Raw genomic sequence first — 13,891 nt, 5'->3', positions numbered from 1 at the left:
CCCGATTGAAAATTCACAAAAAGAATAATAAAGAAGCAACCACCTAGAAAGGAGAGTTTTTCGCTGTTCACATAAATTTCCTTAGCTTTAGAAACTTGTGAACGACAAGAAATGTGAGCATCAACATCTACTTTACTCCGTTCAACCAGATGCTAGGATACCCGGCAACCGCTAGGAGCGCGCATGTTCCTTGAAACTGAAGCTATCGCTCGCCTTTCGGCGTTTACTAGGGCTGCGTCAAGGCCGGGGCGCCGCGTTCATGTCTGCGCGCGCACGAAGAGAACAGTGCGCATGCCCACGGCTAGTGCGAATGCACCCGCGCAGTCCAGCACTCCTCCGTAGCGAAGTCAGGCACCTAGCAATTTCTAGCGGATGGCGCCGCAGCTAAGTTAGATGACACATGGCCGATATTTGTGAGAGCAGGCAGCTTTTCTTCCGTCAGTCCTATTTGCTACTCCAAGTAAATGCTCGCTACCTAGCGGCCGCGCCGAAAAGCAGCCGTTTCAGGTTCAGGCTTGAAGCGAAAGGGGGTGTCCTATCACAGCATGCGCTGAATGCCTCATAGTTCTCAAGTCGTTGTGATGCTGCCGCGCACACGCCGAGAAATGTAAAGAAAAAAAAAAGACGGATGTCGAAAGACTTTCATTGTCTACTAATATGCCTGTCCTCGTGGTGGAAAAACAGCAATGCATGATTTCATCGTTTCCAGAAATAAGAAGAGGACGTACATCGAAGGGCGTCTTGGATAACAAACTTCCGCTTGTAAAAGCGTGGCTGATACCATAACGGTTTGTTCGAAACAGTTCACTGGGGACGACGTTTTTCTTCTCGGTGAGTAGACATGTGCTTTCTTTTTGTTTATTTTTAATACCTTGCTGGCTTTTCAAATCGCGGAGTGTATTTCCTACAGGCAGGAATTTGTCGAGTTATAGTGACGCACGTTAAAGCTTCATTTGGTTTTACTTAAAGCTTTCTGCGCCAGCTTTGGTGTTACTAATGCTCTATGCGGCAAGAGTATTCTCGATAATGTCATCTTGTCTGCAGGCACCGTGGCTGGAATACTAACTACCTCGGAAGTTCACAAGTTGATCATGATACATGTTTTGCCGCGAGGCAAAATTTCGTTTTCTTAACATGGTTTAGTTTATCAAGGCACGTAGAAGATGCTGGTTTCTCATTCAAAGCGGCGATTTACCAGTTTTTGCTCACAAAAAAATTTAGAACTGCAAACAGCGTTAGTTCAACATTTGGAGCATTCGACCTGCGCAAAGCAGCGCTATATAGTTTGCTTTCCGACAATGTGCACTCAGGTTACTTCTTTACAACTGGTTCAATTCGTTTCGAAGTCATTCATTTAACTAACAGAACTTACTTTGCCAAAAGAAAACCCTCGGTAAATTTTGAAAACATGTTGGAAGAAACTCAACTTAGTGCAATTGGTTTTTGCTCACTTCTCGCGTTTTACTAGGTGTGACAATTTCTACCGGCGGCGGGTGCCTGGCGTGTCGCCACGCCCGGGCTCTACCGCGAAGACTGCGCACTCCGAGCACAAACAGGCGCCAGTCATCGCCCGCAGACACTCCTATCAGACGTGTCAGCTAATTATAAAAAAAGGAGGTGCACCCCGACTCACAAAGGGAACTTTCTTTTTATCCCGGGACACAAAAACACGGCGAAAAACTTAGCTTTTGGCCTTGTTTTATAAGTGCAGGATATCCATATGTGGCTTCTCAAAGCACGACAGACGTTCGTGCCTATATATTGCGAGTTGCTGTATCTGATGCACTACAATACGAGTCGCAGTGCAGAGTTGACTAAGAAGGTCGAAAAGTGAAGTTTCGTAACTGTAGCAGTGGAGCAACGCCCCGAACAAGTGCTAGCACCTTCCGGAGGTGCTCGCTCCGCACATTTTTTTAACCTCCGGCTCACTAGAAATGCTTTTCGCATTTCAGAAAATCTTATGCGGTTCGCTGGGCATGCCGGACGTTCGCCAACACAACGCAGCCATTTCCGCGATATAGTCGCTGACGTCATTGATAGATAGATTAGTAGTGTTTATTGGCGCAAGGGCCAGATGTGGCCAAAGAGCGCCAAGTCGATGATCAGTGCTTCTCAATGATATGCGAGTATTAATTGCGAGGAGTAATAAAACACGGCTGTATAGTGGCCTAAAATATTCACTAAAAAGTGCAAAATATGCATGTGGTGCAATGAAGATGAAAAAGAACTTAAAATTTATTCGGTTTAAACTGCGTAAATTAAGAATATCTACATATTAAAAATGACAGTTATTGATCGTTTCTCCGATGACAATAGATGTTTCACGGGATAGGGATGATCAGTAAAATATGTAGAATCTGTAGCACTAGTGCCTCAGCAAGGCCTTGAAAGCAAGGGCTGGGAGACACGTGCTCTAGAAAATGGTTTCGTTGCAGCTACGACCTCCAGGTGGAGGCCGTGCTACAAGTAGCCTGGCCAAATCACTTGTAAGGTGTCCGTTTCAGTTAGAAAGTTTAATGCTGATTCAAAAATAAAAAGGGGTTCATTGCTGAGAAAGAATGCTGGGTGTAATGGTGAGTGTTGGAGATAAGCAGAGGGAAAGTACTTTTTTCTTTCTGCCTCTATTTCTGTGCATTCGATAAGAACATGGATAACTGTAAGCCTCTTGCCACATTTGGTACATGTCGGAGGTTCGCTTCCCGTCAAAAGGTAGGAGTGAGTGGCGTAAGTATGTCCTATTCTTAACCTACAAAGAAGCACTTCCTTATGTCTTGCTGTTCTTTCAGATATCCAGTTCCCTAATTTTGGTTTGATAACGTGTAGCTTATTCTCTACTGCATTATCCCATTGGTCCTGCCAGTGCTTCCTCAGTTTGTGGCGTAAGAATGGCTTAAGTTCTGTTGCTGCTATGGGTTTATTCACATCCGTTTCATTAAAGACGACTGACGTTGCACTTTCGTCAGCAGCTACGTTACCTTTTATACCCCTATGGCCAGGTACCCAACATAGGACTATGTTTTGGTTGTATGTTAAGGCTAAGCATAGTTCTGTGTATAGTTTATTAAAAATAGGGTTCTTATGTTTTCGAAAACTCATTAAGGCCCTTACTACGCTTAATGAATCTGTGAAAATGATGGCCTTATTGAGATTTCTTTGTCTGATATGTTTTACAGCTGAGAGTATCGCGTACGCCTCAGCCGTGAAAATACTTGTGTTAGGATTTAGATCGCTGACGTCATTGAGACCAGCCTAAAGTGGGTCATCGGCAGTAAGGACCCTTTCGGCTTCTACGAAACACCGCGATTCAACACCATAAAAGAGAGAGAAATATGATCGCAGCACCCAGTGAAAGACCCACCGTGAACCTAGGTGTTGTAGGCGTCGCGGAGTATAGGATTCTAGAGTTGCCAATTCGCAAAACGGAAAGTAATTTTCGTGGTGGGAGTAAACAACTCTTCCAAACCGCTGCGCTCACACGCGAGGGTTTTTTCTTGGGTCGAGGAGGCTTTCAGCCGCTCAGGTACTGCTACGGCGGTTTGAGATGAGAAAAACAGGATTCGGCAATGCTATGTGACCCCTTCATGATTAGGAAATGATTGCAGAAGCTTTACAAAGGGCAAGGCACGTGCTGGTGGCTATTTAATCTGAAATGCGCGAATTTGTTTGTGCGAAGATAGTCACGCTACATTTACGAGGGTAGAGTGGTATATCTCTGCAATAGGTCATCAAAAGAATGATAGAAAGTATGCACAGCCACTGACTAGCCCCTTTCATCGACCTTTACAACTACCTATCCATTGTTGGCTTTGTTTGCGAACGAAGCACTCTAAGTGGTAGCAATAAGTGTGCTTCTTGAAATGCAAATATTCAAGGTGAGTGGTCACTGAAAATGCAAACAGAAATTAATTATCAGTTAATGCGCATCAAGCTTTAAAAAACTTTATTGTGGAATAACGAAAATCTCTGTTCTCCTGCGTGCGTTTGCCTGCTGTGTGCGGCAGTTTCAAGGGCGCATGTAGCGAGAAGTTGTGCGCGAAGCGTGTAATGCTACGTTATGCAACTAGTTACTCGTTTATTAGTGCATTACATTTTCGGCCCAAGCAAGCATGATCATGATTATGCGCAGCATGATCAAACTTTCATTAAGCCGAATACATATATCCGCATGTCTGCTTACGACATGGTTTTTTTTTTACTTATATTATTAAAAAATATTTATTTATGAATGCCTTACAGGCCTTCGCAATTCACTGGGTAAGAGAAAAACAACGTAAAACATCAACGTAAAACAACGTAAAAACATCAACGTAAAGCTAGTTCAAAAAAACAATGAAAAAAAAGCGTCTGCACAACAAAGCTTTATGCACACAGAGTAATTGTATGCTGATCAGTATAGTCAACATAATAAAGTGCAATTGAAATTAAAACTCAAAACAAAAAAAAAATACGGATCCTTACATACTAGTAAAAGTTACACGAAGATCATCGCACGTGTCTGATGGGTCCGCATGCATTTAGCGCAATTCAAATCGCACGCCCACGAGCGCGGAGTGATGGAACTGGATACGCCATCACCGCCATATAATGCCATCGTTGAGTTAAACGGCGCCTCACAGGTGGCGCTACGGCATTTAAGGCAAAACGCAAACGCGCAGCCCTGTCGAAAGCGAGCGAAGACATAGCGTTGGATTCGTGGCTGCAGCTGCTCTTGTTCAAGTGACATGGCCCGTTCGGGGATATGCGGCATCTAGACCTGGCATTCTCTGCTACTTGCAGTTTGTGTGAGTTTAACTGAAGTTTAATGACGAGTGCTCACATCACCGGGCTAGTACCTGAATATCACGTCAAGTTTCAAATCGTGTCCTACACTTACCTCCGCGATTACTAAAGCTCTGCTCGCGATAATATTGACGGAGTAGATTGTACCCGTGCATTCGTCATTCACTTAGCTTGACCTAATATATGCTTTTTAGTGTCCCTTTAAGCAAACCCAGGTGGCAAGAAGCATTCCGGAGAGCCCCACTATGTCGTACCTCATATAACATCATGGTTTTGGCACGCTAAACCCTAAAATTTATCTCCTAGAAAAACCGCCGAGTGCTAATAATGTCATTAGTATTGTTTGGCTAATTCAGGCATTGTGCACCTATCTATCTATCTATCTATCTATCTATCTATCTATCTATCTATCTATCTATCTATCTATCTATCTATCTATCTATCTATCTATCTATCTATCTATCTATCTATCTATCTATCTATCTATCTATCTATGTTTTTAATGCCAGCACAATTCCTCAAGTTGTCAATGTACTTACTTCACTAGATATGTGTTAGTCATCGTGGTGCGTCGTAGTTGTTGCATTGTCGCTACCTACGCTTCATCACCCACTCTCGTCATGCCGTCGCCGTCACGCGATAGTCGCTATACAGTCGTGACGTATTCCTTGACATACCGTCGTCGCGCCATTGTCGCCATGCAGTCTTCGTGATACTCAAGTCGCGATCACATTGTCTCTATGTCATTGTCATGAGATCATAGTCATTGGGGCTTCGTCATAGAGTCGGTCTGATGCAGTTGGGGTAGTTCCATTATCGTCATACTAACTTTGTCTTCTCACTCTTGCCATACCGTCGTCATCATTATATTAATGTCATACAGTCGTAGTTATACCATTCTCATCATGTCGTCCTTTTCGCGCCGTTGTTTTACCATCGTCATCACTTGAGAAACGTAATCTTGTCGTCATGCGGTCGCCCTTATGTCACCTTCGTAGTCCCTTCAACGTCATTCCTTCTTCGTCATTATATCGTAATTATGTCTTCATTAAATAGTGATCCAGCCACCGTTGTTATGCCATCATCGTCATAGCGTCGTTGTCATGTACGGGGTGTCATATCTTCGTCGTCTAGCCGGCGTGTTTGTTCCATTGTCTTCATTCCAGCTTCGTCATTTGGTATCGTCACACTTTCCTCGTGACGCCCTTGTCATCATACAGTTTTCATGATAGCCGTCATCACACCATCGTCTTCACACACTGGTCATCTCATTGACTCATGCCTTGTTCGCTACGCTGTCGTAACACCGTCGTCGTGAGCACATTGTCGTCATACAGTCTTCGTGACAGCCGTCATCACACCATCTTCTTCATGCGCTCGTCGTCATCTAAATGACCTATGGTTTCGTTGTCACGCTGTCGTCATATAATAGTGCCATTATTTCAGAATAAAAATCTAATTATTGTCATGCCGTCGTCGTCATGCCGCCTTCGTCGTTCCATCGACGTCATCAGGAAGTCATGCTCATGGGCGACTTGGACAAGCGAGTGTCGTAGAAATTGGGCTGATGTCGGTGACAGTGTATGCGACATAGAGCTGAAGCAATGGAAGCCTTGGAATGACCGCTACAAATTATAAAAAGAGGTCTTCAGGAGTACGGCGTGTCGCCACATTGCTTGAATGCTAATCGCATTACCTTTGAAAGCCATCATCAGGTGGAGTCTTGGCATAATTTCTTTCGTTGGCTTAACTGCTAAAAATGCCGAGCAAGATGTTTTTACAGATACCAGAACGCACGAAAACCATTTTTGTGTATTCTCTCCACACCAGCTGCGCGAAACCTCGCAAGTGTGGCTGTGCCGAACATACTACAAGCGCACAGAAATTCTCAGATTTGTGTATAATTAAAGAAACAAGGGCGGCTCATTTTCTTTCTTCTGCTCACGCGATATGAATACTCATTTCTCTTCTCAATGTGTAGCGGCAAACGTAAGTCATTATATATATTCTCTCATTGTACAGAAACGTGCAAAAAGCATCAAGAAGAGAACAATACCTATGAAGAAAAATGCTTTTGTTGTGAATAACAATGGGTCCTCATCTTCTTATGACATCCCTTTTTGTATATATACTGTGAATTGTAATTGGACCTAGTGATCTGTTGACTATTTAGCTCTAATTATATAGGGTTATGCCTTGTGGATGGCTCCTGAAACTGTTTCAGAACTGAGCCAAATAGGCTAGCAGGAAATGCCGAGAAGGGACTGGTAATTCACTTGCCGCTACATGACGGTACATTTATTCATTAGCATAAACATTTTTTAACCAAATGTTGACTGCACGTTAAGTTGGTAACGCATTCAAGTGATGGTTTTCTTCCTACTACCGAGATTTCTTGAGTACAGCCCACACCACACGCTAGGAATGGGTCCGGGGATGTCATGAATGGCTGCAGTTCTTCCTCCGAATCCTTGGCCGCCTGCGGGAGGTGAAGGTTGTTTTGTTTTAAACATGTCACATCAACACACCAAAGGGCACCGCTCGTGGCTGTCGCTTTTTGCATTCTTGGTCACACGCCTATTAAACGCCAGAATGTCATGCGCATGAATTGGTTTCTTTTCCTTTTATCCTCTGCAGGCTTCAACACTAGCTAAGGAGGGCAGGTGTTTAAAGTCTTAACTCGGCGCCTCATGATGATTCGATTGCATGGTGGCAGCGCGAAGGAAGAGCCGTTGTCCGATAAAGAGACGCTTTATATAAACACCAAGGCGTCTGTCTAGGTCCAACCACGAACCTTCGCTCTCTCTCACGCAACCAAAACATAAGTTTTAAACCCTCAGTTGCAAAAAAGAGTCACAAATTAGCCAATCACATATGCGGGTTCACACCATTGTAACCAATAGCACAAAATCATTCCTTTCTTACGCGGCATTGGTGAAAACAGTGGCACACTTTACAATACGCAAGAAGATAGGTTTGCTCAAAGTCACGTGTCATCTCCCTATTACCAACGCTAGGCTACGAATATCGGCGTTGATATGCTCCGACACCAGAGGCGAGGCTCAAGGTGGCACTTCTGACCATAAGCTGCCCGTGTCGTTCTCTTTTCTTCTGCAAAAAGCAGCAACGGAAGCAGCGAGAATGTTCCCACGAAACGATGGCCTATTGATGGCATGTTTGGCGGACAGTGGGCTGTCTTGCCAGTACTAGGAAACCTCGATCCCCGTAGAACTGTGAGCCGCTTCGCTTGAACGCTCCAAACACCGTAATTACAAACCGATGGCGATCGCACTCAAAAGCATCCATCGGTCGTAGTGGACGTAAAAATACGGCCGTTATCACACGGCATTCTCAAAAGGCTCGCGCGGAATTACTTCGCACTGTAATCAACAGTTTAATAAGTTTGCATGGGCTTGACTCCTCTAATACAAGACACATGAACAGGCCGGAGTCCCAATTGTCCTGTTGCATAATGTCTCTCAAGGTGACCACTCCACACTGTGATTTACCCCCCCCACGCGAGACCCACTCTGTGCGCCTTAAGATCATCCAGAGGACACTGAAAGGGGCGACGGGATTAGTGTCAGGTATGTTCTAAGCTCGATGGATCGCACTGGCAAATGAATGCCTATTTCACACGCTAAGCAAACATTTCGACATTATGCACAAAAATATTCATCTGTCCGAGCTACCCTAAAACGACACTTAACGCTTGTCTCCGAACATACGAAACAAAGCCCTTCACGGTGATTCGAATAGGCAAACTAATTCAATGGCTAAAGATAAAGTAATATATAAGTGTGATTCAAGCTTAACGTCTTATTGACTAAACAAATATATAACACACCCCGAATGATCATGCGAAATGCCAAAGTGCATCAGCAGCCTTGTTCAGCGCATCTTTGATGTGAACGATGTCTATGTCGTACTTCTGGATCGCGAATATCCAACGTGTTAGCTTAGCACTGGAGGGAGCCGCGTGAGTCAGGAAAGTCAGTGTATCATGGTCAGTTGTTATTTTGACCTTTGTGCCAAATAGCCATGTACCCAAAGACTCTAGCGCCCCCACAACTGCAAACACCTCCCGATCAAATATGGACCACTTTTGTTACGATGGGCTCAACTTTGTACTAAGAAATGCCATTGGTCGCTCCATTTCACCTACTTTTTTGGAGATACAAGCGCAAACTGTCATTTCCGATGCATCCGCGGCCAAACAAAAGCATTTTCCAGAGTCTGGTGCTATCAACCCAGGAACTGACACGAGGGCCTTTTTAACTGAATCGAACGCAACCTGTACCTCCAAGTTCCATGGCAGCGTGTTCGGAACCGTTTTGTTTGTCAGCACAGTCAGCGGTAAGACAAGTATTGCATAGTTAGACACATGGTCTGGACAGTATTGAGAAGCCCAAGGACACTTCTCAGTTCACGTTTCGTCTTAGGTGGCCTCAGCTGCTGGATAGCACGTACCTTATCAGAGTCAGGAGCATGTACACCTGATCCTGCTACGTGCACGAGATACTTAACCTGCGGCTGGGCAAATTTGCAATTTACCGGGTTTACCGTGAGGCCTGCATCCTGAATTGTTCGTAATACTGCCCACAAGTGGTGTATGTGGTCTCGCCACATCTCAGAAAATATGGATATGTCGTCAATGTATGCACAAGCATGTGACCATGATTGCTTAGCAACTCGTTGACTATTCACTGGAATCTTGCCCAAGAATTGCGTAGTCTGTAAGGCGTAACCTTCCAGGCATAAAAGCCGCAGGGTATTGCGAACGCTGTCAGCCTTTGCAATTCTTTGTCATATGGTATTCGCCAATACCCGCGGGACATATCGAAAGCTGGTATGTACTTTTCCATGGCTATAAAGTACAAAGGCTAGGTCACATTTCCCATGGGAAATTGGTAAGGTTTTGTGAAGGCGTTTAGGTTCCTGTAATCTACACATATTTTGATGGATCTGTCCGGTTTGGCCGTACACACCACTTGATGGGCAAATGCGCCCTGCTCTGGGAAGATAAAGTCCAACGCCAGCAACCCTTGCATTTGCCATTCTACTTCAACCCTCAAGGCCATTTGTACCCTATACATATGTGGTCGTGTCTGCTTAGCACCGGTTGATAACATACTGATCCAGAACCACGATGAGTCCTTGAGTCCTTGCTAAGGCGAGGATTTAGGTCACTTGTCTGTGGAGCTACAGGAAATTGGCCACACGGCTTCACAGCGTGCGGTGTCATCTCGACGTTCCAAAACTCTGCGTCGGCCTCGAATACCACACCTACATTACTAGCGCGCGCGTAATACTATCGGATCTTATTAACACGGACAACCTCTCAGCATCAGCAGTATCCTCCACAACGTAACTGTCTGTCCGCGCTCTCTCTTTCACGACATGTCCTTGCCACTTCGGTTGCACTTTGCTGCCGCCCTCACGTCTCATGACGAGGGCCTTATCCACTGTCGAAAACACTTTCCTAGTGGAGCATAGGTTTAACTTTGTATAATGTTTCTGTATTGTGCTGCTACGCTCATTTGAAACTTTTGCAGCCTTGCTCATCTAGTCTGGAAGCTCTTTTAGTTAGATACACCGCTGCTGGTTTGCTTAGCCCTACCTGAGGGGCCCACTCACCTGTCAAGAATTTACGAAGAATGCTGAGGGGCCGATGTGGTGCGCAACGATACATTAGTTCAAATGGTGATTTCGCAGTGATGTCGTGCGCCTCTTCGCGATACGCCCACAGAAAGCAAGGTACGCAGCAGTCCTAATCTCTTCCATGCGTCCCGACTATGTGGCGCAGCATAGCTTTGAATGTACCGTCTCAGCATTCAACGATACCGTTACCTTGCGGGTGGTCGTGTGTCGAGAACCTAATTTTTACACCTAATCTATCCATCAGCTCCGTGGTTAATTTAGCGCTGAAATGATCCCTTGGTCACTACATATCAGCTCTGACGTTCCACATCGACTAAATACATCTCTTAAAGCTTGACAAGTTGACTTAGCTGTTAGAGAAACATCAGTATTAATGAATTCTGGTGTGGGTAATTGTTCAAAGTGAACCATTTCTTGCCTCCAGCCCCATGTTTCCGCTTGGGTTGGTCGCTGGTGGGATTCTTGAAAAATATATTCAACTTTATTGTTAAAAAACACACCCAGTGGCAGGATTCAAACCTCAGTCGGACAGCGCAGCAGCCCCATGCCCTAACCGTATGGCCACAAAGGCTTTTCTTTTTCCGTTATCGCCAGTTTTGACAAGAAAGAAACAGAGTACAAATATTCCAAAGAGTCAGCCTTTCTTTGCCGACACAAATGGACTATAATTTCTTCAATACCACCAAGTCCACAACAGCGACCACGTGTGCGCTTCTCCCTCCTCCATATCGCGCAGCGTCTACACACACCGCCTCGTTATTGTTCCCAAATTCCTCTGAAGGTCTCTTGCTCATCTTTTGCGTCGCCCGGCGTGGTGCGTTGGGTCCATGTTTTTGGGAAGTGGCGGGATGATCAGGCGGTCATATTTTCTCCATGCTGAGTGTGATACGTTATGCTGAGTGACTCGAGGATGCATCGACCTGTTTTTGAACGCGTCCGTGATCGCGGCCGTGGCCAGAGTACGGGAAGCCTCGAGCTTGCTTCTTCCCGACGCCGCCTCGGCTGTGGGAGCCGCCGGGGACCTTCTCCATCGGCGTCGCCGCCGCAGCGAGGCGGCTCTCAAAAGTTCAGAGCTGGCAGACCAGCTCTGGGCCGTCCGGCAAGCCGAAGATGCCACCCGAGTCCAAGGACTTCGAGCCGCCACCTGAGGCCACCAGAACAAAAAACTGGCGGACCATTCATTAATAAAGTTTCTTCTTCTACAGCGAAGTCATTAACCACTGTAATCCAATCACGCAGTTCAGGTAGCGCCCTATACACTTGTCTGTACTGCAGAACACTTTCTACGAAATCTCTCGACACTGAGAGTACAATCACATCATCATGTCTAACCTGCAAGGTACATTGGCAAAAAGCAGGTGGCACATACAGTGCCGCCAGCAAGCTCTTTCACATAATCTACACTTGTTGACGGTGATGATTTGCATACTATGGCACATGCCCACGACAGGATAATCGGCAAAGAAGCGTGCATGCACGTTGAAGAGGACGGCGATGATTTGCATACTATTGCACATACCAACGTCGGGTGATTGACGGGTGAATGGGCGGTGCATATCGTGCCATCGTCAATTAGTTTTTGAGATGATCGCTGCAACTTCTTAATGATTATAATTTCTACACTTCGGCACAACTACACAAGGCGCGATTGGCAAAGAAGTGTCTGGCAAATTTAAAATAAAAATGACGACATACAAGCCAATATAATTGTAATATTACGTGACATGTTGAGCTAGATCAAACGCGCGAGACAGTTTCTTTTACGGCAAAGAGGCAACAAACAAATGACCAAATTTATCGCACTTCATTGACCGTTAAATGAAAACTCCGGCTCACTTAGATTCCAACAAGTATGTTGGATCAGCACATTTTTTTTTAGCAAACAAGTGCAAAAAAGAAATTCTGGCTTAGGGCAACCACGTTGGAACATTGCAGTTCACAAGGAAAGGGCAAAGACCTTAGTTCCTAAGTAGGAAAACAAAAGAACTTTACCAGATCAGAAGGTTCAAACGCAAGCTCACTGTGCAAGTGAAAAAATTTACCCTGGCGTTTCACTAACAGCAAGACTCGGCAATGGCAATTAAGTGCCAACTGTGGTCTCATGAGATCAGTCCACTCTGTGAAGAGTTCGCTTACTGCAGGTTGCTTGATTTAAAGTAAAACATATACCGTGCTCGTCATGCTCACGCGAATTATACTGCTACCTCTTATTTGCTAAAATGTCTGCTTCGTCTAACCTGTGGCACATGTGGGCTCAATGGAGGTCATCGGGCTGTTCGGTGCTAAAAGGCATAGCAGCTGTAACAAGAATGATAATTTCTGCCCGCTGTTATTGTACTGAAGTGGCTGAGAATTATTTTAAATATCTGAGGCTGGCAAAATACTGAAAAAAGGGCAAACGGCTGATAGCAGGGTAACTGAGCGCGCATGACATTAGTACATCATCATCATCATCATCAGTCTAGTTACGCCCACTGCAAGGCAAAGGCCTCTCCAATACTTCTCCAACTACCCCGGTCATGTACTAATTGTGGCCATGTTGTCCCTGCAAACGTCTTAATGTCATCCGCCCACCTAACTTTCTGCCGCCCCCTACAACGCTTCCCTTCCCTTGGAATCCAGTCCGTAACCCTTAATGACCATCGGTTATCTTCTCTCCTCATTACATGTCCCGCCCATGCCCATTTCTTTTTCTTGATTTCAACTAAGATGTCATTTACCCGCATTTGTTCCCTCACCCAATCTGCTCTTTTCTTATACCTTAACGTTACACCTATCATTCTTCTTTCCATAGCTCGTTGCGTCGTCCTCAACTTCAGCAGAACCCTTTTCGTAAGCCTCCAGGTTTCTGCCCCGTGGTTGAGTACTCGTAAGACACAGCTGTTATACACTTTCCTCTTGAGGGATAGTGGCAACCTGCTGTTCATGATCTCAGAATGCCTGCCAAACGCGCCCCACCCCATTCTTATTCTTCTGGTTATTTCAGTCTCATGATCCGGATCCGTGGTCTCTACCTGCCCTAAGTAGATGTATTCCCTTACCACTTCGAGTGCCTCGCTAGCTATCGTAAACTGCTGTTCTCTTCCGAAACTGTTAAACATTACTTTAGTTTTCTGTAGATTAATTTTCAGACTCACCCTTCTGCTTTGCCTTTCCAGGTTAGTGAGCATGCATTGCAATTGGTCTCCTGAGTTACTAAGCAAGGCAATATCATCAGCGAATCGCAAGTTGCTAAGGTATTCTCCATCAACTTTTATCCCCAATTCTTCCCACTCCAGGTCTCTGAATACCTCCTGTAAACATGCTGTGAATAGCATTGGAGATATCGTATCTCCCTGTCTGACGCCTTTCTTTATTGGGATTTTGTTGCTTTCTTTGTGGAGGATTACGGTGGCTGTGGAACCGCTATAGATATATTCCAGTATCTTTGCATATGGCTCATCTACACCCT

At 45.1% G+C, this 13,891-nt stretch overlaps 1 protein-coding gene across 3 annotated transcripts in view; it reads left to right on the top strand.

The window, feature by feature from the left end:
* The first annotated feature begins 258 nt into the window (after nt 1-258).
* The window catches only part of LOC126524077 (carboxypeptidase Q-like), a 121,953-nt gene continuing 108,320 nt past the window's right edge, over nt 259-13,891 (top strand). Inside the window, exon 1 of one of the 3 annotated variants that reach the window (XM_055067283.2) lies at nt 259-831. The gene's annotated coding sequence lies outside the window, so the exon portion shown is untranslated. Of the gene's footprint in view, nt 832-3,986; nt 4,782-13,891 lie in introns of those variants that run through there. The other 2 variants (XM_072287372.1, XM_055067282.2) reach the window with 2 other exon arrangements.

This window comes from Dermacentor andersoni, chromosome 3 (genome assembly GCF_023375885.2).
Source record: "Dermacentor andersoni chromosome 3, qqDerAnde1_hic_scaffold, whole genome shotgun sequence".
In the NCBI taxonomy this organism is placed as follows: domain Eukaryota; kingdom Metazoa; phylum Arthropoda; class Arachnida; order Ixodida; family Ixodidae; genus Dermacentor; species Dermacentor andersoni.
The sequence above is the reverse complement of the archived record's forward strand: the minus strand, read 5'-3'. Positions and strand labels throughout refer to the sequence as shown.